Source organism: Buteo buteo, chromosome 5 (assembly GCF_964188355.1).
Source record: "Buteo buteo chromosome 5, bButBut1.hap1.1, whole genome shotgun sequence".
Taxonomy (NCBI): domain Eukaryota; kingdom Metazoa; phylum Chordata; class Aves; order Accipitriformes; family Accipitridae; genus Buteo; species Buteo buteo.
In genome coordinates, this window is record NC_134175.1 from 49,233,992 (window position 1) to 49,260,790 (window position 26,799).

Below are 26,799 nucleotides of genomic sequence, written 5' to 3' on the forward strand. Positions count from 1 at the left end.
AAAAGAGAGAACCGTGTCGTCCTGTGCTCCCTGAGGTCTGGGCTTTGGGTAGACCAAAGGAGCATTTTAATATCAAACCCCTCTTGGTTCTGAAACTCATTGGAACTAGAAGAAAATCTGTTCAAAACATGCAAGAGAAAAGTACTTTTTTTTCCACTGTGGAAGTGAAGTTCTGGAACTGCCTGTCTCAGGAGGTTGGGGAGACAGACAGCATCAGCCCATTCAAAAAGGGATTAAACAAATCCATGGATAACAAGTCCATGAAAATGTACTGATGGAAGGGATCAGGCAGAGATGTCTGCACTAATATCCCTAATCCAAGAAATGTGGGTGTTGGAGAACGCTGCGGACCATGGCAAGTCATGCAGGCTCTCCCAGCTGGACTAGATGGATCAAGGGTCTCACCCAGTAGGGAATTTCTTTTGCCCTTAACAGAGATTATACCCCACATGTTGAAGAGAATTGATTACAAAGTGGTTTACTTATTTATTTTTTTTTCCTCTCTACTAGAAAATCTGTAACTGTAGTCCTGAAGTTTTAATCACCAAAGATGAAAATCACTCATATAAAGATGACTTTATGTAGAATTTGAGAATGACACACAATTATACATGGGAACAAATCTACAAGTTCCATGAGCTTCACGTGGCTTTTTCATATAGGTGTCTGAAGTTATTGTAAGCTTTTTAAGAAGGAAATAACTTGATATCTGGGAGAAAATCACTAAGAAACCTACTAATTTAAATAATCTTCCATGATTGACAGGTTATAACACCCACAACTAATATGTAGCTACTTGATGGCAGACTTCACAGTTTACAGGTAGATTAAAAGCAAGCAGGAAACTGGTTCTTACTTTAGAGTGAAATAGTATAGCATATATTGAGCCTTCCTTTGAATAAGCAATCTGTTTGATAAGAGAGCAAACCAGCTGATATACACTAGAAGAAAAACAGAAAATATAAATAAATGTTGCACTTATATTGGTTAGTGTTTTTGTAGAGGTCTTTTTATAAAGACAGTAGCATTTAACAACACCTATTTTTACAAGTCTGTCTACACATTAAAGAGTTGAGACTTAAATTTGGACATGAAATGAATAACACCAACAATACAGCCTGGGAAAACACAAGTGCAAGTACCCAGTGTTTGTAACCTGCATCAAGATTTACCTTTGCTTTAAATGAATGATTGCACTTTTTGCGAATGTTTTCTGTGTCTATCTTAAGACTGTTGGTTTTTTGCCTTTTGAAAGATAAATCATGTTTAGCTCGCTTCAAGTTTTATGCATGAAATACTTTAGTTTCTCTTCAATAGTGATTTGCAGTTTAGTAATCTTTAGAATGGCTTTGTCAGAGGAAAGAGCTTTGTCAGAGATCAGTCTGTAGAAAACAGATAGAAGATTTAAGAGACTAGCTAAAATAGTGGGGAAATTTGGGAAAGCATATCTGAACAACCCATCTGAGAAGAAAAGAAAATGTTAAATGAGAAAAAGTACTGACAGAATTTTCTCAGGTTATAATATGTAGTTTATGCAGCTGGCACATTATACTCCAGACCTTGATCCATAGGAAGCTCAAAGCAAGTTGAAGACGGCTAGGCAGAACTGAGCTGGCAGGAGCTGAAGGTCATTGGAAAAAAATGTGTATTATTTGCCACTGGCATGGAGAGTATTGCCCCAAATGGCAAGCATTTCAAAATTATTTTCACAGAAAAAGTGTTGGTAGACTCCTATTTTTGCCCATTGACTCTCTCAGTTCTTTTAAACACTCCTCAGAAGTAGTTTCTCTGTCTTTAAACTTCACTATTTTTTTTTTTTCCCTACTTTTTCTAATGTGGGTCCTTTTACTTCTCCAGGATGACTAGTGACCTGTCAACAACTAAGAACTAATTGTATCATATTACCAATATGTAATGTATTTTTCAGGAAGATGTAAGTATGTATAAGTTGCGTAGTGACTGCATTCTCTATAAGGAAGTGCTCAGTTTAACAAAAAAAGGAAAGAATAAGCTCCATAGCTGGTGACCTAAACCACCTTTTCAAAATTCATCCACTGAAAGCATAGCCATGTATCAGCAAACGAGTGCCTAGAGGAGAACTCAAATTATGCATAGGCATAAGCAAACACGCGGTGAAGATGAAACAACTGCATCTCAGGTTTGATGCAGTAGATATTTTGCAGGGGCAATACCATTTCACTTGCTAATTGTGAAATAATTTTTTACTTGGTTTCCTCTTTCTCTCGAGTCCTCTTCAAGAAGTGTCTGCTGGTATCATCCCGTGCTCACGACACAGTGGCTAGCCAGAGAATACACCGGATCCAGAATCGTGACGTAGCTGATGGCAGTGGCCATGGCAATGGTTTGACGTTGTAGTAAAAACCTTTAAGCACAATGAATCACAAGAGCTTTGGGCCAGATTCAGCACAGCTGATTTAAGACGATATGATTTACACCCCCGTCACCTCTTGTCTCAGTATGTCTTGGAGGACAAGAGCCTTCTGCTGGAGTAGTGTCTAATTAATATTACTGCAGAAAGAAAGAGAATCTGTTGCCCAGTGGTTAGAAAACAGAGGGAATGCAGGCCACCCATGTTCAAGCATCTGGTTTGAAGCAATCAGATGTTTGCCCTCCAACCAGCTCTTGTGGAAGAGGGAAGCTCCTATGGCTTTGCTGCCCACCAGTGCCGGACCTGTGAAGTAGCCGCAGCCTCCTTATTCTGCTTTCTGCCAGCATCTCTGCATTCCTTCAATTTGATCCTCATTTTTGTTCTTTTTATCATCTTTCAAAGAACAAAACGCAAAGAGATTTTTGCGATGGTTACGCTCCATCTCCAGGCACCGAGAAGATTACTCCCCTGGCTTTTAAATCTCTTTATTTCAAAAGATTATCTGCTAACTACCTATATCTCTCTAATCTTATCAAAAAGCAATTGTTCAGAAATGCTTTAGAAGGCAATAATTCAGAATTAGGTAACTCTTTAGAGAACTTCTCAAACTCACAGTATATAATGAGTTTAATTTTTTTGTAGAAAATTAATCTTAGTTCATAGTTTTGTGAAAGTACTGCTTGTAGCTCTTCTGCTAGAAAATTATTAAATAGCATTGCCAGCATGATTCAGCATTAGTCAGGAGTGTCACCACTGCCAAAAAAATTGAGTCGGGCTCTACCATGCATTACAGCTAGAGGAGATGGACCCATACAGAAACTCTGAAATACCATTTAAAAGTACAATAATCCAACATGCTGTTAGAGTCAGAGCTGGATTTTTCTTCCCTAGGCAATAGAAATGTAAAGATTTAGTTAAAACGACGAAGATATAGTTAAAGGTATCCTTATAAACAAGTAGTGCGCCCTTAATATTTCACATTTTAAGACATAGTTTCACAGCCAGGATAAAGGCTAACCACCAAGTGTAGGAAATATCAGCAGGAGATTGCCTTTCCTCCTGATTTTTTTTGGTTAGCTGTTCTCTCAGATGAAGGGGGAACCTCCATTTCTTCTCCCAGAGAAATCAGTCCGGCGACTTGGCTCTGTCTCTACCTGGGTTATCCCCCTCCTTCCATGGTTGGTGACTTGGAGGGTGCCCAGAAACCTGAAGATTTCGCTGCTTTTGCTCTGAGGAACCTCACAGGGTTGAAGCGGGTGGGTATTTCCCCTACGGGGGCAGAAAGGGAGTGCTGGCAAGGTCAGCTGTGCTTTGTGCAGTTTTGGAGGCAGCACCGAGAGCCAGACTGGTCAGCCACCCCCTCTCTTTTTGTAAGAACTGCTGATGTTTTAAGAAACGCTCAAACCGTCTTTACAGGTTTTGTCTCAGGTTTCCAGGTCTGTAGAAAACAAAAGATTCAGAAGGCATCTTCCCAAAGAGGGGAACTCCACCATTAGAAATCAGATGGTCCAACACATCCCATGCCTTCCCATATTATCTCTGGTTTACCTTAGAGTTTGTGACCATCTGCTCATACTATTTGAGTTTATATTTATCTGTGTGCATATATGTTGGTGAATATATCTCACACAGCCACCTTTTCCTTAAGTGACACCCTCCGAAACATGGCAGCAGAAGCTTCAGTTGTTGAGATAATTCTCACCCACCAGTGTGGAGGAAGAACTGGTCCTAGTCCGTTGCTATAGTAATTTTCAGAGGTGTGAATGTGGCTTAATAGTGTCATCTTGGAGCACTATAAATCTAAAGTAATGCCTGCCAAACTATTACATTCTGAAAATTCCATACTAAGGGAGTTAATAAAATTGATATGTGTGCAAATGGCATTTATAAGTTGCACATTACCAATCGTGTGCTCAGTCCCATTCCAATAAAAATCAGTTGCAAAACTCTCGTTGACTTTATGGTGTTCAAGATGAGGCCCAACATCTAGCTGTGATTAAGTATGCAGTCTTGACAATTCGATGAAGAAAAGATAAAAAGCAATGATCCTATGGAGAACAAAGCTTCTTGTCTATTTATCAACAAACGCATTCAAAATCTTCCATCATTAAATTATACATCAATAATATTATAAAATGGGAAGGAAAAAAAAGCAAGTGTCAAACTAAAATCTTTGATGTAAAAACTTGTGCAAGATGATGAAAAGCATAGCCCAATATAGCTGTCTAATAAAATCTGCTAGGTGTATAAAATATATGTACTTTTTCTCTACCATATGACTTTATAATTAATGCTAAATCATTCATTGTTATAATTAGCGATGGTTAAATAATAATCTTTAGCAAAATTGTGAAATACATGCTTATAACACTTCTGCAGTTTTTATATATTAGTGTTATGAGACCAAAAGGTCAGTAAGGGATTTAAAAACATGTTCAGCCCATGTCAGTTGTAAGGCAAATGCAAATTACTTTAATTGTTTAGAATTCAACAATATTATGGGCTATTGTTGTGAAAGAGGGACAATATTAAGGGCACAATGCATTAGACTGCCATGACTCCGGGGTCTATTTATAAACAGAGAGCCCAACCAAGCAGGAGGTATGGGAACGACTTGGTTTTTCTTTTTTTTTTTTTTCCAAAAAAAAAAAAAAAGGATATGTTGTCTCATTTATTGTATTCACCTCATATCAGTGTCATTCTGTAGACTTTAGTGGAATTGCTTGTGCATAGCTTTTGAGTAGAAGAGGACCCCTGTTGTGGTATTGTTTTCATAGATAATGGATGTTACTCCTTGTTAGTCTCTTTAGAGTAACAAGTTTATCTGTACAGGGCAGGATTTCCGAAGTTAATACTCTGTAACTAAGATGCTCCAATGTTAGTTTTCCTTCTTTATGAAGTTGCTGGTACTCACCAGCCTGGTCCCCAGCACAGTGCTGCCAAGGTATACCAGGGCATGCTAAGGCACTGTAAGTAGTTGGGGCTGGGGAATATCTGGAATTAACGATTACTTTCTAAACCGTAGCTTTACGGGTGGAGAAAGTTATTTGTGTTCTTTCATGATGTGCTCAGTCATGTTTCCGCACGGTGAATATTGGTATGTCACCAGCCAAATTTTGCATATGCATGGCTAGATATTTTATTTCAAGAATCCAAGCAAATATAATTTTATCCCTTTCTGTAAAGCAGTCTACCCCATATTGCAACTTATCTGTTAAACTACCAGACAACCAACACATTTATTATGTATCAAGGTCATTCTTTATTGCAACAATCAAAGACTTTACATAAAAAAAAAAAAATTGTAAGACTGAAATATTCCAAACAGATACTTTTTAATTATATGAACCTGATCCTGTCTTTTAAAATTATATATCAAGGCGTCATGGTTACTTTGCAGTGTTTGCTTTTCAGAGGATTGAGGACATGATTCTTCTTGCAGTGGAAAATGAATCCAGAAAAAAGAGTGCATGGGAAGGGGCAGAAATACTGCGACCACCAGACCTTCACCAGGGAGGTCCAGGGTCACCGGAGTGATGGTGTCTGCAGCAGAGAGTGACTAACTTAGTCTCAGAAAACCTTGAAAGACTTTGCGGCAATTTCAGCAGGAATTATCTGCCAGGTTGTATGGTTTAGTTTATGCTATGAAGTTCACATAAATAACACAGATTTGTTTTCCCTTTGTTTTTCCTTCTCATCCTCTTTCTTCTCAGCTAAGCATGGACCTCAGCCTCCCTTTGTTTCTCAAGAAAGGGCTGGAGCTGGTTTCCAGGAATTATTCAGAAGTAAAGCAGATCAGCATAGCAAAGTTAAAGCAATAAAAATAACAGTACAGACAGGAAAAATATTGCATGATGGATTCCGATCGCCTGTGTTTCAGCATTAATCACGGTATTGATTTTAACAGGGATGACTTCTCAGCATAGTGACTGTAGCTGCTTTTTGTCCTTTTTATTTTACTGCAGCTGATTAGTATCTGTCCTTCCATGTCCAGTGCAGAACCATCCTCTGGAGAGAGTGCTTTCAGAAATACTTTTTTTTTTCCCTAGTAAAATAATTACTTGAAGAGATTAGACCTAATAACTGCAGTTGAGTCATCTTGTGTTCTTATTAGATTGTTATGGAAAATTAAAATATATATATATATATAATTTGCTAAGAGGCCTGTTGCTCTGCATGCCCATAAACTGTAGATGATTTCTCCCATTTTGAAAAAAATCTCGCAGGAAAACATCAGGTTGTGGCATAGGTACTTCACAAAAGTGGGAAAGCTGCATGAGAAAAGCAATGTACCAACTAGTCTGAAGGTGGAACTAACACCTGGAGCCAATGAACTGAATAAATAATTCTTTGTGATTAGCATGTGACACAGTATGAATATTGGAGTTATTCTGTTGTGTTAGACATGTAATTTTTATTTATGTGCAGTGAATTAAGTCCTGTATTAGCAACATTATCATCCTTGTCTTCCTGCCGCATGTAAATATGCAAATGTACATGTACGGCATGAACGTGCATATCTCCCAGCATATCACAACTTTTCTTCTCTTTGTGTCCTATTAACCCACCCCTCTACAAGTACATCTTTGCACAGGCTCTTTCCCATGAAAGGAATACTTTTCTTCCTCTCAATAGCAAAGTCGGTTTTCTGTTCATTCATGATCCTTGTCAAGACTTTTTTTTTTTTCTTTTCCTCAAAGTTCTTTCTAGGAAATGTCACAGTCTCAATTATTACTGACTTCAGTGGTGCTGCTCAGAAATCAGATTGCTCAAAAACGTTACACTTGAGCTGTAGCTGAAAAATCAGGTACCACTATCTGAAGGTTTAGTTGCATTTTTGCCTCTACCCCCTGATATGTCTCCATTCCCTGCACCTTCTTGCTTTGTGAAAATACAGGTGTTTTGCTGACCCAGCTCAGCAGACCCTTGGGGATGGGTGTCACAAATGGGATGCCAAGGACTGAGGGATGCAGGACATAGTCCTTTCAGTGGCAGCATCACCTTAAACTGAGTGCAAAGCTATGGGGTTGCAGGCATGAGAGGTTTCTGTGAAAGCGTGACTTACCGACGTGCATCAGGGTAAGTGTGCGTAAAAAATCTCTTAAACGCAAAAAAAGAACTGGGAGAGGACTGCTGCTTGCCTGCAGAGACTGTGGGAGAGCTGAGAGGACGCATGCAGCCATGCTGTGGCTAACAGTGCAGTTCTGCTGCAGCTACCTCATCTTTTAATGTGTACTTCTCTCTATTTAGCATAGAAGATGACTATGAAAGTGATGGTTCTTCACACATAAACTACTAAAATTTCATATCCTCCGCTATAAGAGTGACTGCAACTGACTTCAGTGCAATGTATTTTATCATTATTAAGGCTGCCCATCTTTGTTAGTTCTTCTACTGCCTAATCGCCATTCTAAATATTCCTGCAAATGTGTCTTGGCTTCCCTGCACTGGTACTTTAACCTCTGGAAAACTATTTTTCTTGAACTAATGTGCAATTCTCATTCAATCAGGGGTGGCTGGGCTTGACTTTGTAACCTCTTGAATGCAGTAAAATCACTAGAGTAATGCTTAATGACACACAGGGCTGAAAATATATTTTAAGGTTTGCAGGGCTGTTACTTTCTCAATTTCAAATTTATCAGACAATTAAAATAATTGAATATTCAGTCTCTGTTTAACTTAACAGAGATGTTGGGCCTACTTAACAGACTTTATTAAGCTCATGGGTCAAAACTAATTTGTTAAAACTACTTAATGCAAGAGATACTGTCCTGTATTACATCTATTTAATGCTAGTCTACAAAGAAGCCACATACCAGATTTCTAATTCAATGCTTACCAGTCTTTAGAACATTGTTTCAATCCATTTTACTGAGTAAATTTGACTGTGGCAAAATCAAATAACAAAGACAAATTAGTTGCATCTTCTGTTAATCATTGATTATAAATTAGACATGCTAGCTCAACTGAAATGTCTCTGAGGATGTGAATATTAGAGTTAATTGTTTAATTTAGAAAAGAGCTAGAAAGTTTGTTTCCATTTGTACTGGTTGTAATCCTTTGAGATTAGCGTATTTGGACTGTCTCTTTACATAATAAGTGACACTGTCTTTCAAATACTGACTCCTTTAGATGGACCGCTGTTTAGAGAGTAACTGATACCTGGACAGCCAAAGTGTTTGTTTCAGTGTAATGTTGACTCTCATTTGTTGGTGTGTTTTCCATGATCACACTTCTTGCATAGAAAGATTACACAGTTTATCAATATTTGTAGAGCTATTTAATAGGATCTGATTCAAGTAATTAAGCACAAGCTTAGTGTCCAGTCAAGTCAAATATATTAAGATGAAGTTTTTGCTTAAGAAGTTTCCTAGGAAAGCAGAATGAGTAAAAAAACATCAGCCGACCAAAAAATGCGTAAGCTTAAATACTGTTTAAAGACAGTCCAACCATTTATTTCAACCACCTTAAAAGTTCTGCATAGGAAAATTATCCTTTCATTTGGTGTCAGTATAATGCCTAGCACAATGGAAATCAGGTTCTTGGCTGCTAGTCCTGGGTGCTCCTGTGTTATAAATAAACAATTTTAAACCCTTCTATGACATGATTTTCTATAGTTCGTTCTTCAAAGGCTTAGAGTCAGGCTTGCTCCAATCTGCTCATAACTAATGGAAGGCAATAGGGCTCTTAGAAACGCTACTGGATGCATGCTGAGCATTCATCCTTAATATTTTAATGACAGGAGTGATAGTCAACTATGAAAAAACCCTGTGAAAAGACTTTACTGCAAAGATATGGTGATGACTTTGACGACTCAAGAGCTCAGTCAGGGAAAGCAGAGGGAGGTGTGCATCAAAATGAGGACTACAACCAATTCAGTGGTGAACTCTTGGAGCAGTCCTTTCTCTTAGCGCTTCATATAAGAAAATTCTCTGAGGAATTTTATTACCAGCAGTTATCTCTGTCAATCCCGGAGGAACAGTGTTTAAAAAAAAAAAAAAGTTGTAGAGCTCAGAAAGGAGAACAGGCAGCTGCAAGAATCAAGACTATTATTTAAATGAACTTTACCCCTTGGTAAATAGCAAAGTTTCCCTCTTTCCCTCAGCTATTTATGGCACTGTTTAGATGGGTGTGTGCTGTAGATTGACATGTCATCTGAGTGTGCCAGCCTGCCAAGAGGTGTCATTTCTAACTTTTGACAAGTCGCATCTCTATAAATGCCTTATATTCCTTAAACAGCTGTATAATTAAGGTAAAGAACATCTGGAGCATCATTTATTTATTCTAAAGTGTAGCTGGAGGCACATGCCATCCATTAAACCTGGGCAAGGAGTTTTTTTTGTGAAATGCAACAAACCAGTGGATTTCACAAAAGCAACAAAATCTGTTCATTAGATTGTCATAACGTTTAAGATTTTTCCAACGATTTTTCTGTTTTGCAAAATACAGCTTTGGTTTTCCAAGCGCATCCTAGACTCAGCCAGTAACATAAAGACACCGAAGTTAATGATATACATTTTTGGTAAGTTATGCATGTTTTCACGAGGCAAGGGGGAACACGACCCCGGCGAGGGCAGCCCGTGGCCGGGAGCAGGGAGCGGGCAGCTCCGCCACCGCCGGGGAACCGGAGCCGCAGGTGACAGCAAGGCCAGCTGCAATCAATAGCCTTCTATAAAAAAATGCTGATATTGAGGTTTCTGTGCAGAAGGCATTTAAGTGCATTATTCAAATGCTTTCCGTAGGTGCTTAAACTCAGAGTAAAGTAAGTACATGTTTAACTCCATGCGCAGACGCTTTCCTGAGCTGGTGCCTAAACCTGAGGGGAAAAGAAATTAAACAGTGCTTCTAATGGCAAAAAATACTGTCTTAATGAAATCAATATAAGCATTTATCTTGCCATTTCAAATTAGTATAATGATCAGAATGAACAAGCAAGTTTAGAAAGTGTAACCTATCAGTGCAATGATAAATTGGACGGGCTTCAGAATACCTGCTCAGCCTTCCTGGTGATTTATGAATGTCAGAGGCTTAATAACTGAAAAAAATTGGTTAAGTCTTTCTATCTCACGGTTCGTGTTTGCTGGGCTTTGTGTTTTAGAATAACCTGTACGTGTATTTGTATCGGTGTTATAAAACATTGAACTAAATACAGAGTTAAATCTATGTTGATGTAATTTACCTCCTTTTCTGGCTGCTTTCCACATAACCTTCTCCAACTCAAAACCCCATAAAGCCTTTCTACTAGAATACATGTATGTTTTCATTTGTATCTCGCTAATTTTTTCTTACACGTATACTTCTTGAAATGTGCATTTCACTGATACTCTTAGCACCTCTAACAACAACAGAAGTATATCTATCAAAATGAGTATACATGATATAAAAGAAAATAAGGCAAAGGAGAAATGACACTGCAGTTATCTGCATCTCCTCTGTAACGTGCTACCAGCCTCAAACACAAAATTGGATAAGCTGGATTTTACCCAAGCTATAAATGATACAAAATAAATTGAGTGGAAGGTATCTCTGCATTTCTGATAGTGAATATCATCATTCCTGAACATTGGTCAAGATTTAGTCAAAGAACCCAAAGGTTTGATACTGCTGTTTCATTGCATGCAATCTTTCTCTTAATTTCTAGAAGAATCTTTCAATGGCAGTTATGCACTCCATCCTAATACTTTTCGCATACAAATTCTAATATGATGTTAAGCAACATGTAAATTATATTCAACCTACCCTGTCGTATATTGCAATAGAGTGCAAAATATTAGACACAGCACTTAAACTAGATTATCTCTTTTTAAACTTTGAGAAGTTGGGGAATATTTTCTTTTCTTTTCTTTTTTTTATTTTTTTTAATTTAGCATCAGAGAAGGGTTAGTTGGGGTCATTTTCACCTGTTGTAAAATTGGACTAGTTAATAGTCCTCTGTCTAGATTGGAAAATGTCAGTAGAATAGTGCTGAACTTTGGAATGAAAAATTGCATAATTACAGCTGTGAGACCTTTTAGTCTTTGCAATGCAGATGTTGCAAAATCAACACCAAAATGGGAGTTAAATCTGGCAGTAGTATATCTTCTTTCCTACTTCCTAAATTTTGAGGATTTTACATAAAGTTTGTATTCCTTTTTAATTATTCCTAGTAACCTGATATGCTCTGCCATACTGCCGCTTATCATGAACTGAGATTATTTCTATAGCCCCACAAAGATTGGCCTCATATAATCATGCCACACCATAATAGGTCTGCTAAGATGTGTCATTCTCATTTTTCTGCACAAAGTTTAAGCTGATCCCCTCCCTCCTCAGTAAATTAGACACTAAAGCCTTCAGGAAATCAAACTGAATAATCAAACACTTAATAAAAAATGCATCACAGTACGTCAGCCTATGTTATCAGCTTGGAAAAAAAAAGCTGTATAAAAATGCTCAGACAATAAAGATTTTCATTAATATAAACATTAATGCTAACTTCAACCTCATTGTACTTCTGAGATGTTTAAACCCTTTTACCAGATTAAGTTTTCTTCAAACCTTTTTGACAAACAGTACTTCATAAAAAACACAGAAGTTGATAAATTATTGTGAATGAACAGATTATGGAGTGAAATTAGGTTGTGTCAAAGATATCTGTACCATGCACATTTGTAAATATTTATCACAATCCCATCACTGTCACTGGTAGGTCCCACTGAACAAGGTGGCTTCAGATCTTCCTGCCCCCACTTGCAATTCTTTGTTTTAAACCAGATAAAGAGCAAGACTTAATCTTGCAAAAGGCTTTTTGCCTTTCTTTTCAATCAAAGAGTCTTTCTGTATTTCTTCCAGAAATGAAGAGGAGGACAAAGTATTTAGAGTTTTAGGTGGTGATTTATTAAAAAGAAAGAAAAAAAAATCAGCTTGCTTTGGCAATGAAAAATGTAATTTAAGTCACTGAAAATTGATACTGTGCCGTTTTCAACGATAGAGATTTCACAAATTTGTAATGTGAAATACACTGGTTTTTTATATAAAAGTCTCCTTAAACTATCTCTCTTTAGTTTATTTTAACGTTTTGACTTCAGTTCCCATTATTTTGGACTGTGTAGGAAAGGACTGCAACCTTATCCAGTATGGAGCATATACCTATATGTATAATTTAGATATACATGGCGTTTATAGCATTGAAATATACAGAACAGAGTCTCGTGAGCAATGACAAATTTCTCGTTATATTTACAAAGTAAATAATGTGGTTTTATAATATTTGCCTTCTATTCAATACTTTATTGAAGCACTACCAGTTTACTGTCCTTATCAGAAAATGGCTAAAAATATTTCTAACAAAAGAAACCATGATGATGGTGCTTTGGGACAGTATGAGAAATTGCTATGGAATTAACACATTTTTATATTCTGTGTATTACATTTACATCCAGCTGATCCTATGGGAGCCATAGCCTTTGCTGATCTGTGGATAACAATTGTAACAAGGCATTTTAGTTTGCCTTTTCATTTCCAATATTCAATGATGATGGCCAGCCTTAAAAAAAAAGAGAAAATTTAGTATAACCCATGTGCTGGAAGTTCATTTTCCTCCTTACTGTAAGGTATCATTTTCCCATGTTTAGTCAAGCCAATTTCTCAGAGGTGGCCATGGAAGTTTACTCCTAGTGACGATCTAAGTTGCAGTGAATATCCCCATGTATAATATTCAGTCTTGCATTAACTTTAATGCAGTGTTCTATAATAAAGTTTTTTACAGGACATCATTTAGTTAATACGATAAAACATTAAGTTAATACTCTGCCCTTCAAAATTTATTTTACAACTGTTTTTGTTTAAAAAAAAAAGTCACTTTGCAGGGACAAAGTCATATGAAATTTGAAGCTTGGCAAATACATTTAAGATACTCAAATTTCAGTTGCCATCAAAAGACTGAAAATACTTGTTTTACAAGGAAAAAGAACGGTACAAGTGTAAAAGTTGTTTTCTAGTACATTGTTTGTTGTACCTAGCAGCACTTTAAGACGTCTGTGAAGCAACCCGTTACCACAATAACACCGATGCCAATCTGAAGTGAACGGGTACACCATAAAAGTACTAATAAAGTTCCCCTATATTCATTAATGTACCTTGTAATAGACCAGTTAGAAGACAATTTGTTCTTTCTTTCATGCAAATAGTTCTATTAATGAAGCAAAGAGAATGATGAAAATTTAAAAGGTACACTAAACCACTCTGATGAATATATGGGCTGAGTAGTGTTTTTGTGGCTGGGATATTGAGGGAAAATAGAATGCTAATGTTCTCAGTATTACTATTGCTGTGAATCAGTTTAGCCCTCGGTCCGGATCAGTTTAGTTATTTAGCAAAAAAAAGGTTATATTGCCCCCCCCAATTGTTTCCATTGTTACTGTACAGCTACACATAGGATTTGAGGATTAATACAGAACCAAATGCATACATAGTGCAAATGGGTCTTAACTCCATTCCCTTCAATAAATTTGTGCCAACATGGAAGAGCGTAGAGTTTGACACGATCCTTTGTTGTTGACTGACGATGGGTTCACCATGTATTTCAGATTCTCTAGGCATTTAACTCAGATATTTTAGCTATCCAGAGCTAGGAGCCTAAGTAAGCTATACAGGAAAGACAGGTATCTGCAGATAGTGATTCAAAATACCTCCATGAGATACCAGCAGTTAAACTGTGTGAAGAAGAGCCTATGAGATACCAGAAGTTAAACCATACAAAGAAGAGCCTGTGGTTACAGGTTTCAGAAGTGTGATAGTTGTCAGGGAATATTCCAGTCTCTAACCCAGCAGATCATTGAAGCTTTTACTTATCTTTGAATATAATTTTGAAGTGCTCATTCTGAGTCTTCCCATTGTGAATTTCTTAGTTGTGAAAAGAGAGCTTATTGGAGAAGTTATATCTCTGTTTTATAGATTAACATATACCCCAATCTGGAAAGGGATTTGTATACATTATGTTAAGCTCATCAGATTTAATAGAACTATTTGTACACTTGAAATTCAGCACTGGCTTTATTAACTCGCTAAGTCAGGATTAAATAAGTCAAAGTCTAGGTTCTTACTGACTGTACGTAAATTTGGATCAGGGCCTACACTGTCGTCATCACTCAAACTTCTTGGAAGGTTTTAAGAATATCACTAAACATAGAAATTAAATAAGAATAACTTTGTGGTGCTCTTAGCATTGTTACTGTTGTGTGTTCTGTGAGTCTTCAGCTCAACAGAATATGCCATTACAGGAAGGAACCTCATATAGCTAAAGCTCTCAAAACGTGATAGAATTGTGCAGTCTGATACGAGAAACCCACAAAAACACTTGCGCAAAAACCTAAACCACTTTGCTCTGGGATTTCCTTCCAAGGGATAAATAGAGAAGCACTGGTTGAAGGAGCTGTAGCATCTGCTTATTCTCTGAAAGGACTCGATGCAGCATAGTACCTCAGAAATTGCTTTGGAAATTTAGCACCTGGTGATCTCAAACTACCTAGAGAAATAAACTCCACAGCATTCTAGTCTTTCCCATTGCTTTTGTATAATTTCCCCTTTTGAAGCATGATGGACACTCTGGAAGAGTCTTCTTCTAGGAGTCCTTCTCTGAGGCTGAGCTTTTCCTCTGCATTTCTTCAAGGATATGTTCAAAGCTACAGTGACACCTTTCCTCTGTCAGCCCTTGTAGAATATAAGACAATCTACTCGGAAAAAACAAACAAGCTTTTTACCTTTTTTATAATTATCAGATTTTTTGCCCTAGAAAGAAAAGCCCTATGGACATATTATCACTTTCTATTATATCTGATGGTTCTTAGAGTGATTTCAGTAGACTCCTATTACAGTTTCATAGTGTCCTATTGATTTTGTTTCTCTTAAGGGCTTTCACACCAAAAGATTGTATATAATATAAAGGACAATAAAAGAAATTGTTAAGCACTAAGGATTATTATTCTCTGTGTTTACTGTTGTACCGACTATATGAAAAAAAAAAGAAAAAAGGGCCAAGGAAGTATACTTATGGCTACTGGGATTTGTAGTTTATCCTGTGTAAATGTATGCTGACCTCCAACCGTCTGAGACGGCAAAATCAATAATAAGGAATCCACCCACCGTTTATTGTACTGAAATTGTTATGCAGGATATATATATTAAGAGAGAACGTTTCATCTACAGAGTGTACTGCATCATGTTACATATCTGTACTTTTTTGAAAGCACCTATCATATCTGTGTGGATATTATATTACCCTGGCATAATAGCATTGCACTGGTAATCCAAATTCAGGGTTTTTTTTTTCTTACAGACTGTATTTATGGCCAAAATAGCCACAATTTTCTTCACATAAATTATGAAGGGTAATCTAATCTTTCTCTTCCCAATAGAAGAATATTGTAATTCTTTTCGGTCTTCAGCCATTCTTTAAAAAGACTAACGATAGAATTTTGGAAAAAATACAATAATTTCTTTTAAAAATAAAACTGATCAATGTTTTCTCGGTTATGAAAGTGATTGTACTGTTGTAACAAATATTACTGCCACTCCTTCAAACTTTTTTTAGTCACATCAGTAATTCTTACTCAAGTAAGGTATCACATTGAATGTGGATTAGCATCAGTCTTGGAGGTGATGAAGATTATTTTGTGTTTCCTTTGTAACAAAATCTTGTTGGATAAGAACTTCTCGAAAACTCTGCTATTATATGGTATTGATGAAATTTAAACTTTCCCAATGTCACATGAATTTACAGACTTGAACGTGGTACCATTGACTCATCAATAGAACTCAGGCTGACATCAGTGACGCCAAGAAAAAAGCCTGTTATAGGAGTTTGGATTCTGAAAATTGATGAACACCTACAATTCAAATAAGACCATTGCTTGTCCTCCACAGAGCCAGCATCTATTGTAATCATATGACCAAATAAACTAAAATAAGTAGATATTTTTGAAAATATTGTTCTTAGTATATAGCCAAAGTTTATGACAATATTCCCTCAGGTTTCATATGAAAAAACTCAAATTTTATTACGATTCATGTGGCTTTGCAACTTTTACACAGCTAGGAAATGGAATATACAATGCAATTAAATAACACAATGATATGCTAGAAAAAGAACAATATATTCTTTTAACTAGAAGAAAGTGCTACCTTTACCTACAAACTACAAAATTTAAACCCCTGTGGTTATAAAAACATTATGATGTACACAAAAGTTGCGTTTTTAGTTCCTCAGAAAAGGAAGTACAGATAATTTAGTTTCAGACTTCAGTATCCAGGGAAAGAAAGAAAAAAGCAGAGCGGAGTAATAACAAAATGACCTCATTTACCGAGATAGAAATGCACTGTTTACCCTTTGATGTAAAGAATCTCCTCCTCCTTTCAAATGAGGACGTATTTTTTATTTCCAGGTTTATGAAGACAGGAAAGTAAGGAGTGGGCAGAAAATTCAGATATTATATAACAGAAGAATTTGACAGTTTCATAAAAAGAGCTCCTGATCAAAAAAGTTTGATTCAGTTTAGCATATTTTCTCAAAAAAAAAAAAAAAAAATTGTCCTTGGATTATTAGTTTTTGAAGGCCTCATTGTATCCTTTAAGTAAGGCATGACTCAGTTGAAGAATCAGAGCCATCAAGATGATATTGCTATAGATTATACTTGTTTTCTTCATCTCTCTCTCTTTTTTTTTTTTTTTAAATTGGGTAATTGAATACATGCTATAACCAAACTGGTATAAAAGGTCAAAGCATGAATTACTCTCCTCTTGGGACACTTTACCATGTGTTCTTGCAGCTTTTAAGGACATTTCCACTATGTTTAAAGAAATAGAGTGCAAACCTGGGCATCAACCATTTATTTTCAGTTGAATCTTCCTCCTTGGTTTGTCCTCCACAACACAACGGGAAACCCAGGCAGCCGTTAGCCTACAAAGGAACTCTGATAAATAATGTTTGCTGAATTTGCTTGTTGTAAGCGGGCAATGTGTAATGAATAAACTGTACAGAAAGGGAAACCTTTAGAAATGAAGATTAAAATATGGCCTAAGGTTAATGATATATTATCCAAAGTTTCTTTTCTTCCACTAAGACATATCTTGGCTTACATACACTCTAGTTACTGAAATTATAATAGACGAAAATATTTCGATAGAAGAATTATTGCCAATATTTAAATTTAGAGAGAATGTGAAGTATAACATGCAATTTAAAACTCATTAAAATTATCTTACTAGTTATTTCTTTTACAAAAGGATTTGGACTGGATTAATTATATCATGACTAAATGTAGAGAGGCCAATGCAATGTTTTGCTGATATTGTCCTTTACAGTTATATTGTAACTCTTGACTTCTGCTGCTTTGTATTCATCCTTTCTTCAAGTTTTTACGTTGAATCATTGTCTTAATTTGTGTATGTAAAAATGTCTGTGAGTAAGAACAGACTCATGATTACTAAGCTCCTTTGTAGGAGAGTTCTGAGAAAGGCAATGCGTTTTTATTTATTGATGTATTATTCATGACAAGAGTGTGAAGACCTGCATGGCTTGATGAAATTTGACCAGCGACTTGCATCCAAGCCCCTTCTTGTGGATTGGGGTAATATAGGGAATTCTGTGATTCTGAAGGACTTTGCATCCTTGTTAATGGGTTTTATCCTATCGCCTCAGTTAAAAAAGAAGGATGAAAGAGAAGGAGAAGCGTGCAGTCTTGTGGTGTTGCTGTAAACACTGGTTCTTCGGTGTAAAGAATACAAATAAGGCTTGAGCTTGATGGCGAGCACAGGTTTCTGGAGAAGCTGGGGCTGAGGGTGAAGCCATGAAGTCAGTCTGATTTGTCTGCCTGCTCTTGCTGTAGCAACTTAGAGCTGAAGAGCTTAAAAATTTTAACGTGTCAAAATCTTTTCATTTTGATACCCGTCTTGTTATTCAAAAAGTATCCAAATCTTAAACCTAAGGATAAAAAAGGTTAAAACGAGTGGGAAAAAGATAAGCTATACGTCTGCTTTCACATACAACCCAACCAACATAGATGAGTCACTGTGGAAGCCTTGTAATTTTCTGCTAAGCAATAAATTATTACCTTAGCCTTCACTGGAAATGGAGGAAAAGTTAGCTAAAAGTGTTTGAGGAAAATAATACCTCCTACCTTTTTGCAGCATAATAATAGACATAGCTATCTTAGATGAGTCATGTTACAGTTGGTCATGGTGGGACTGGAGAAGCAGCATCGATTCAGTATTGAATTTAAAATAAATCAACTCCAATTATTCTAAATAAATATGCTTTTCCCCCCATTTGGGAATATTTTTGCATATTCTTTTAAAACTAAGTATATTACAAGAGATTCAAACTGCATGAATAAGTAATATGTCATAATAAAATGTCATTAACTTTATATTTGAAATCTGAATGGAAAAGACAAAATAATGCTGTTATTATTCAGACTTAAGTTTAGAAAAATAGAATTTAAGAAAGTGAAATAATCTACCACTGGAAGTGGTAATGTGTGGTTGATTCAGAAGCTCATGAAAAATTTCCGCAGTAACTTTAAATGATAATGAATTGTTTACTTGCTGTAAAAATAAGTATTTTTATATCATTACATTATGATATGACAGTGAAGGCTTTCTTTACTGCCATTTTAAAATTTTGCAAAAAAATTATTTTTTGGGCAGAATTTTACCATAGTGGCTGAAGTCTTTTGATCAGTGCTTTGTTTCTCCTTTTTCAGTTTCTCCTTTCCTCAGTTTGATTTCTCTCCCCACCCCTTTTATATGTATTAAAAAAAAAAAAGGAACAAAAGAAGAAAAAAAAAGAGAGAAAATGGAAGAACCAATATCTCAAACTTTTCACTATTGAAAAGTAGTACTTTTCAGTTTTCTGTTAAAATTAAGTCAATTAACCTTTTGGGAATTCCAGTTTTACCAATTTGTAATGGTATCATTTTGCCAGCGCAAATCATGTAGCATTTGGTAAATGTACATCTGCATCACCAATCTCAAGCTCTCAGACTGGGGAGATATTGTTTACAGGAACAGATATTCTGAATTTCTTATTTCCTGCTTTGTTTTTCCAAGTGGATGGCCTTTTAGACCACTGGGCTCATTTCATCCAGTCTCACCAGGGGTGTTGAGCCTCAAGCATAGTACTTCCCACAGGTTTTGTGAAATAAGACAGTGGATAAGCAAGTAAGACACAGTGAAACACCTTATTAGACACCATCTCCACCATTCAGTTACAATTTCTTCCCACCTGCATTGCCTGGTGACTTGCACTGATTTGTGTCTGCAAGTAGGGCAGCCTGATGTCTCTCCCCTTGCAGACTCAGGCACAGAAAGAGGTGAACCACTGCCGCAATTCAGTTAAAAAACCAATGCTTTGCAAGACACAAATCCATTTCTTCAGGTGCTCATGAACTTCTTGCATTACAGATGATCTACCAGAAGTAGAGAAGGTTTGGGAGCCCCATGTTGTGGAGGGGCTCTGTGCTACAGGTGGAAGGACAGAGGGGAAAAGGTTGACTATCTCTGAAAGAAACCTCACCCAGTTTCCAACAAATTCAGTGAAAAAATCAGTATTTTTTAACATAGCTGAAGTCATCAACATGAAAGATGATATGAAAAAAAGAAGGAACACCCCCCCCCAGACACTGACTTCAATGATGGCAAAATTAAACCCTTGATCTTAGCTTCCACAGTCTTGCCCTGAATGACTGAAGAAAATCCAGTGTCAGACGCAGACAGAGCCCCACCTCAACGCTGAAATCCTGTTGAGGATCTGGCCTTCTGAGCATAATTAAAATTTTGTGAGACTAAGGAAAGGGCGTTGGACTGTGACACTGAAAAGGTTTAAAAGTGTTTAAAAACCACTTAGAAGTGTTTAAAGAAGGTGTCAAAGTATATACCGCGGGCTTTAAATCATTTTTAACATTATCAGGTACATGCAATTGAACAACAATGTGTAGAAGCTCAAAAATATCTTGGTTTGTAATTTTGTGCAGGTATATTGGAAAAGCAATATATGTGCTGTCCTCTATTATTAAGAAAATTGATGATTATGAGGTAACTTATACGTGATACAAAAATTTTTGTGAGGACTGAGTTCAATTATTATTCAACACATTGACCAAGCATTACCAAAAAAAAAAAGCTAAGCAAACCATATTGAACATCTGTCTCAAAAATGTTTAAATCAATAGTAAAAGCAAACTTTATTTGACTTGTAGTCACAGTCTAATTCCATTTCCAAATTTTCCACAGGCTAAGTAATTACAATTAACCAGAGATTAATGCTTTAACTAATAAGAATTTTGTTGAGGAACTGAATACACCATACTTTTAAGAAACCATGGGGAAAAGCAGGTTAAAGGACTATTTTACAGGCAAAGCTACAGACAGATCTATAGCAGAAAATGGATTATTATTTGATCATTTCTGAAATTTGTCTTACATTTGATTTATGACTTTATAGTTTACAATTTTAGTTTATTAGGTTTTTTATGCTCATAGACAAAATTATTTTCTCATTTTCTGGGAGTAAAAACACAGGTAATTCTATCTTGGGCTGATGGGAGAAAAAAATTCTTTTTCTTCAAAAGTATTTCTTGTATTAACTAATGTCTTCTATGTTTCGATTACTCAATTTTATTTCACTTCGTACAATATTTGTTCTATACAGCTACAGTTTCTTGAGGTTTTTTTTACTAAATGTAATCTTGTGAAATATTTGTAGCACCTTAATAACACAATATTTTATTTCAAAACGAGGCCAAAATTCTCCCCTTTGATTCAGGTAAAAGCAGAATGTATAAATTTTAGAAATTTTTACATCATGGTCATCCAATATGTAATAGTATCATAAAAAAAGAAAAAGTAATTTAAAATCACAGATGGAGATATTCCAGTGCATATGACCTTATGAAAATCATTGAGGTTTAATTATTTTCTTCCTTTTTTTATTTCTACAGTTTGATCGGAGTAAGACATTCTGACAAAATGTATCTATTTCCAGAATTCACATTTTTTTTCAACAGAAAAGCATTCCCACTAAAAATCTCAACAGATTCTTCTGCCTTCCTACAGTGTATCTCCTGTAGTAACTGGCTCTATTGTCTTCCAGATACAGAAGACCCTCCTGGATGTTAAATAAATGCCCAGGTTGGTAGTTTACCTGATCTGCCAGCCACTTTTGTTTCTCTTGGTACTTGCCAAAAGTTTTTATTCATCCTACAATGATTCACACTGGCAGGAAACACATTATCTAGACTACTCAGCACCTCTGCCATTCAAAAGAAGAAAAGTATGGCGTAGCTTCCTTAGCCATTATCTCTGTTTCAGGCTTTGGACTTTAACATTTAATTATTTGAGGAATCACGACATGACAAAAATCCACAAGGTGAGTGAGGGACTTACTCTGTCACCAGTAACCTGGTGAATTAGGATTTTAGATCTGTGGCTATGCCTTGTTTGGATATGATTAACTCCAAAATATTTTACAGTTACATCCCAGCTCCACACTGAAGGACTCTGGTCCTCCTCTGCAACCTGGCTCGCAGGTGACCAAGAGGATCCATTACCTACGCACAGATCCAGACACGCATTGGACAAAGCAACAAAGGTGAGATATTCCGACACTGGTGACTGAAGTCAACCTGTAATAAGTCCTTAGGAAATTTCCCAAAGAACCTCAAGGATTGAACATGACTTTGTCTAGTCCATCATCTCCCAGGACTCCTCAAGATAATGTGGCTTTTTGAAACTGGGAGTTTGTCGGGCACACATAATTGAGCTAAAAGAAAAAAATCCATGGATTAAGTGCTGTGGCTTTTGTTACACAGGAGATCAGACAAAATTAGACCCTGCATATGGTACATTGTATATTTGTACAGATATTGTATGTGATAACAAAATAACAGCAGTTTCCAGTGGCATGGGAAGTTTTCCCTGTCCACCTATCAAACCTGTTGGGATTTTTATTATTTTAGAACCTACTACTAATTCTGAAACAGTTAATAGATTTTACCTTTTAAGTTCAGTAGTTGCTTAATATTAACAATAATTTATTTTTTTTTTTAATTCTGTGCATATTTTGAAAGTTCAATCAGTATTCTAACGAGTTTCCAGATTGCTGATTCCTCTGTTGCAGAATAACTTGCACTGGAGAACTTAAAAGGCATCTCTAATTTCTGTTACTGTCAAAGACTGGATAGGTCCAACATTTTACTTTGAAATTATGTTCGTCTTATGAACTGCTTATTAGGCAATTATATGTGCTGTTTAAGCTAGAACTAGCTAGAAATTGAAATAAAATTATTTTTAAAAGACTCAGTGGTAGTTCTTGTTGAAAGGCAGTTATGACTGTGCGGCTGTCAAATAGGGTTTAGAATAATGAGACACACAGGTAATCAGCATGAACTGGCAGGAACATTTTTTCCATGATTTCATTCCAAGGGGACCTGATTAGAAAAAATATTGCACTTATTACTTTTGAACGAGCATTTTAAGTAGGCTTGGCTAGAAAGCGAATTACATATGGCATTACTATTTCAGGCATCTATAAACTGTAAAATATAAGTAAAAAGAGGAAAATTACTATTTCAAGGATTATCATTTTAGCAGGCCAGCTAGCCAAATGTTTTTACTACTTACAACTTAAATGTACTCCTCTCAAGTTATGACAGGCTCCAATATTTGTGAAACAAGAATTATACAAATTTAATACGGGGACTAGGTATAAGGTTGTGATTTCCACCTTGCCCATACAGGCTGGTGCTTTTTTATGTATTCTAAAATGTTCACTCTACTCTTTGGTTATCATTTCTCATTTACAAGGCTCCCTTCTTTTAAGTGGACCTCAAAACACTCCACAACCTACTTCACGCAATGAACTCAACTTCTCTGTTGTGTTAGGAAGTTCTTGCTAACTTTGAGAACACATAAACCAGATTAACATAAAATAAAATTAAATAACAACATCTGAGTTTGTAATACTGTGAGTTGCCTACTTGAGTACAGAGTAGGGAAGATGGAGTAATACATCTGCAATCTCTTGCTCCTCTTACCACTTGCATTGCAGTAGAGCTCAGAAGTCCTAAAAGAAATCTGCAAATAAACAGAGGGCGAGAGAGGAATTAGCACAAAAATATACAAAGATTTCAGTGAGGAAAGACAGCAGATCATTAACAGAACTGGAGGAATAGCTGGAATCTCTTGATCCAGCATCTGTTGCCCTGAGCACTGTGTCAGGCCCCCTTGGTCATGGATATTATGATCCAAGCGTGATTCAGCTTGTGCTGCTGCAGGAACGCAGAGCTCTTGCTCTTTTGATACCAAATGCTTTAGAAATGGCTTTCACTGTTTTGTGTGTGTGTGAAAATGAAGTGAAAAGGTGAACAAAATGGAAATATTATGGCTAACTCTTAAGCCAATGATTAAGATTGTCATAGAAGATGAAATTTTTACATCTTTATAAAATCCAGTTTAGACTCTGTGTCACCCATTTTACACTACTGAAACCTGATGAAGTTTTGCAAGCAGCTACCAGATACTGCTTTATCACCACAATAGATCCAGTCCATAAGCAAATATAATTAGCACTGATGTAAGTAAAAATAAAGTCTGATCATTCCCTTTTGACTTTTCAAAGAAAAAAAAGCATGATGTAAGGAATCTCCAGAGCTCCCACAGATTCTCTTGAAGGAGCAAAGAAGTTGGTGACACATTTGGAAACATGAAGCTGAGCTACAAAGCCCTATCCTTTTTAAATCTGTGGATGTAACTCAACAATGCTTTTAAAACTGAAATTGTAATTATAAACTAAAAAAACCCAGCTCACAAAGGGGAAAAAATGGGCTGTTCAACATTAGCTAGCTACCTGGAGTTATGAAAAGAAACGCCATCATTCCTTTTAAAACATAATGAGATGCCAAAGTTGAAGGCATAATGAGATGCCAAAGTTGAAGAATATTTATTTGGTAGTCATCTTCTATATGCTTCCCTATTAGTTTAAGCTGAATAAACTCAACAAACCAGCATTAGTAACAAGCCAACAGAGCACTAGTTGCCTGGAGCATCATATGGGTAATGGATTATAAAATGCATCTCAATAGGTAAATCTGTTGCCACTCCACATTTTATCTGAATAACTTAATAATGCTGTTGGTAAGCCAAAGCTGTTCTTAATTAAAAAAAATAATAATAATAATAAAAAAAAAAATTCTGGACGAGACCCCTGGGGAAGGAAGGACTGTAGAGCTGGCGTCCCCTCGGTATAGGTGATGTGCTTTAGCCGGTGGACTGTATTTAAGAGCATTTTCAGACCCCAGCTCCCCAACACAGCAAACAAATGAGTTGTCCTCCACTTGTGCAAATGAACAAGATTGAAAACAAACACAAGTAGAAAACACCTTGCGGCAGCCAGACGCAGGCAGGACTATGCGGAGATTAAAAAAACCCATAAAATGGTAACTGTGCCCCTGGCCAGGCACAGCCAGATTAGCTAAAAAAAAAAAAGTGCTATGTTCTTCAGCTGGGAGCACACTTGGGAGAGCGAGGAGGACTGCTGACATCTAGTGTTTTCTACTTAAACAAATCGTTTGCTTGTACTCTTAAGGAGCAGAAGTATCTGTATTTGGTTACAGCCCCTGGGTTGCTCAGAGAGCACAAGGTGCAAGGCTCCGTGACATCAATTTAGTGAGGGTGCAGGCTTGAAATTCCCTGTCTCTGGCGCCTGTCCCTATTAACTGTGTTTCTAATATACCAATCCATTTATACACTGAGGCAAAGAGGACTGTAGGGGGAGCTGCATTTGAACGTTTACTTTCTCCCCCCCCCCCAAATCTTACTTTCTTGAACCAAGAAGCAATTTTTAAAATCAAGATCATCAATCAATACAAGCAAAAGTCAAGAAAAGACACCAGGAAAAATTTTGCCTTTCTGCCTCACTTCCTAAACCCAACAACAATCAAACTTTACTGTGTTTGCTTTACATACAAAACAAAAAAAAGAAGGCTGGGAAAGAATGTTTTCACAGATATCGTGGATGCAGTAAGAACATATAAATATTGTATGTCCTCACTGTGATTGTCACTATGCTTCCTTTTAACCAAACATAATTCTTCTATAATAGTTTCATTGGAGAATATGTTTTGTCTCCCTACGCAAGTTCATTCTCTTTACTCTGTCTATTTACAGTTTGTGCACGCTGTCTGATTATGTTAGGACTGTCATTCTGTGCTGTCATTATTATCGGGATTGTTTTGTTAGCTCTGTTGCTGTTAGACTCATTATTTTCAGCCTGCTAAATGTCCTGACCTAGATTTGATTGCCTACCAGGTGACTCATTATTTAAATTAACTGGTAGATCTACATCAGGCATTACAATCTAATTCCTTGAATTAGATTGCCTGCTGATTCTTCCTCTCCAGATGATTGATAGTTTGAATGATTGTCATTTATGAAAAAAACAAACCAAGCTTTTATATATGAATCAGTGTTTAACTATTCCTTTTCTTTTATACTTCAGCCTGAAATTTGTTCTTGAGACCTCAAATAGATGTGGGGATGTGGACTATAATGATTTTACGGTAGAAAATATTGAGAATTTAATATTTTACCTGTAATAACCTTTACTTAAGTATTCTAGAAAGATATTGTCTGGCTGCTGTTGAAGCTGTCTTTACCTACGTTGCAGATACTTTGACAGACCAGCTGCAGGGAGACCTTTGTGCTAAATGCAGGAGGAGATAGTAACTTTCCTGAACATCTCATGCAATCTAAAGGTTACACTGAGAATGTCTTTTTTGCAGTGATGGATGACTGCCTGCATGAGCTGTATCATTATTTTGTATGGAACAACTAGTGCGAGTACTACTCATCAATGAGAATAACTGGTTCACAATCTGTCTCTCAAAGATAAGGCACGAAAAGGACATAGACCTCGGAAATGACTCCCAATCTGTTACCTTAACCACAAGACAATTCTGACGAGGATATCAGTTTTTTCTTAATGTGTTTGTCTAGAGAAGACACTTTGCATAAAGAAATGAACTATTTAAAAAACTTTGTAATCATTACCCTCTGTAAAATGATTTTTAAATGCATCGTTGTTGTACCACTATAATTAATATTGTTTCCAGCTGACAGTTGTTTTTGACTCTGCAAGGTCAACTGTTAAATTGCTGCAGTCACACTAAGCTCTAAGCCTGTTAGCGTTTAACAGGACAGGAGCATCTTCCCTGAAGTTTCTGCTTTTACAGTGGAAGGGGTAAGATCTCCTTGTTGCTCTGCCTCTTCTTTTTCCCTAGAGCATTTATTCTCTTGGTTCTAGTATGATAGTTTTGAGTGAGGTTAGAAGAGTTCACCTTGTGCACAGCTTCCCTGGATAAAAGTAATGTGTGTGTATA

The 26,799-nt window shown here is 36.5% G+C and overlaps 1 long non-coding RNA gene across 1 annotated transcript; it reads left to right on the forward strand.

The window, feature by feature from the left end:
* The first annotated feature begins 21,589 nt into the window (after positions 1 to 21,589).
* LOC142031683 (uncharacterized) lies at positions 21,590 to 26,390 on the forward strand. The gene is made up of 3 exons (XR_012650589.1): positions 21,590 to 21,791; positions 21,895 to 22,013; positions 26,203 to 26,390. It is a non-coding gene; the product is annotated as an uncharacterized LOC142031683 (long non-coding RNA).
* Positions 26,391 to 26,799: the final 409 nt, after the last annotated feature.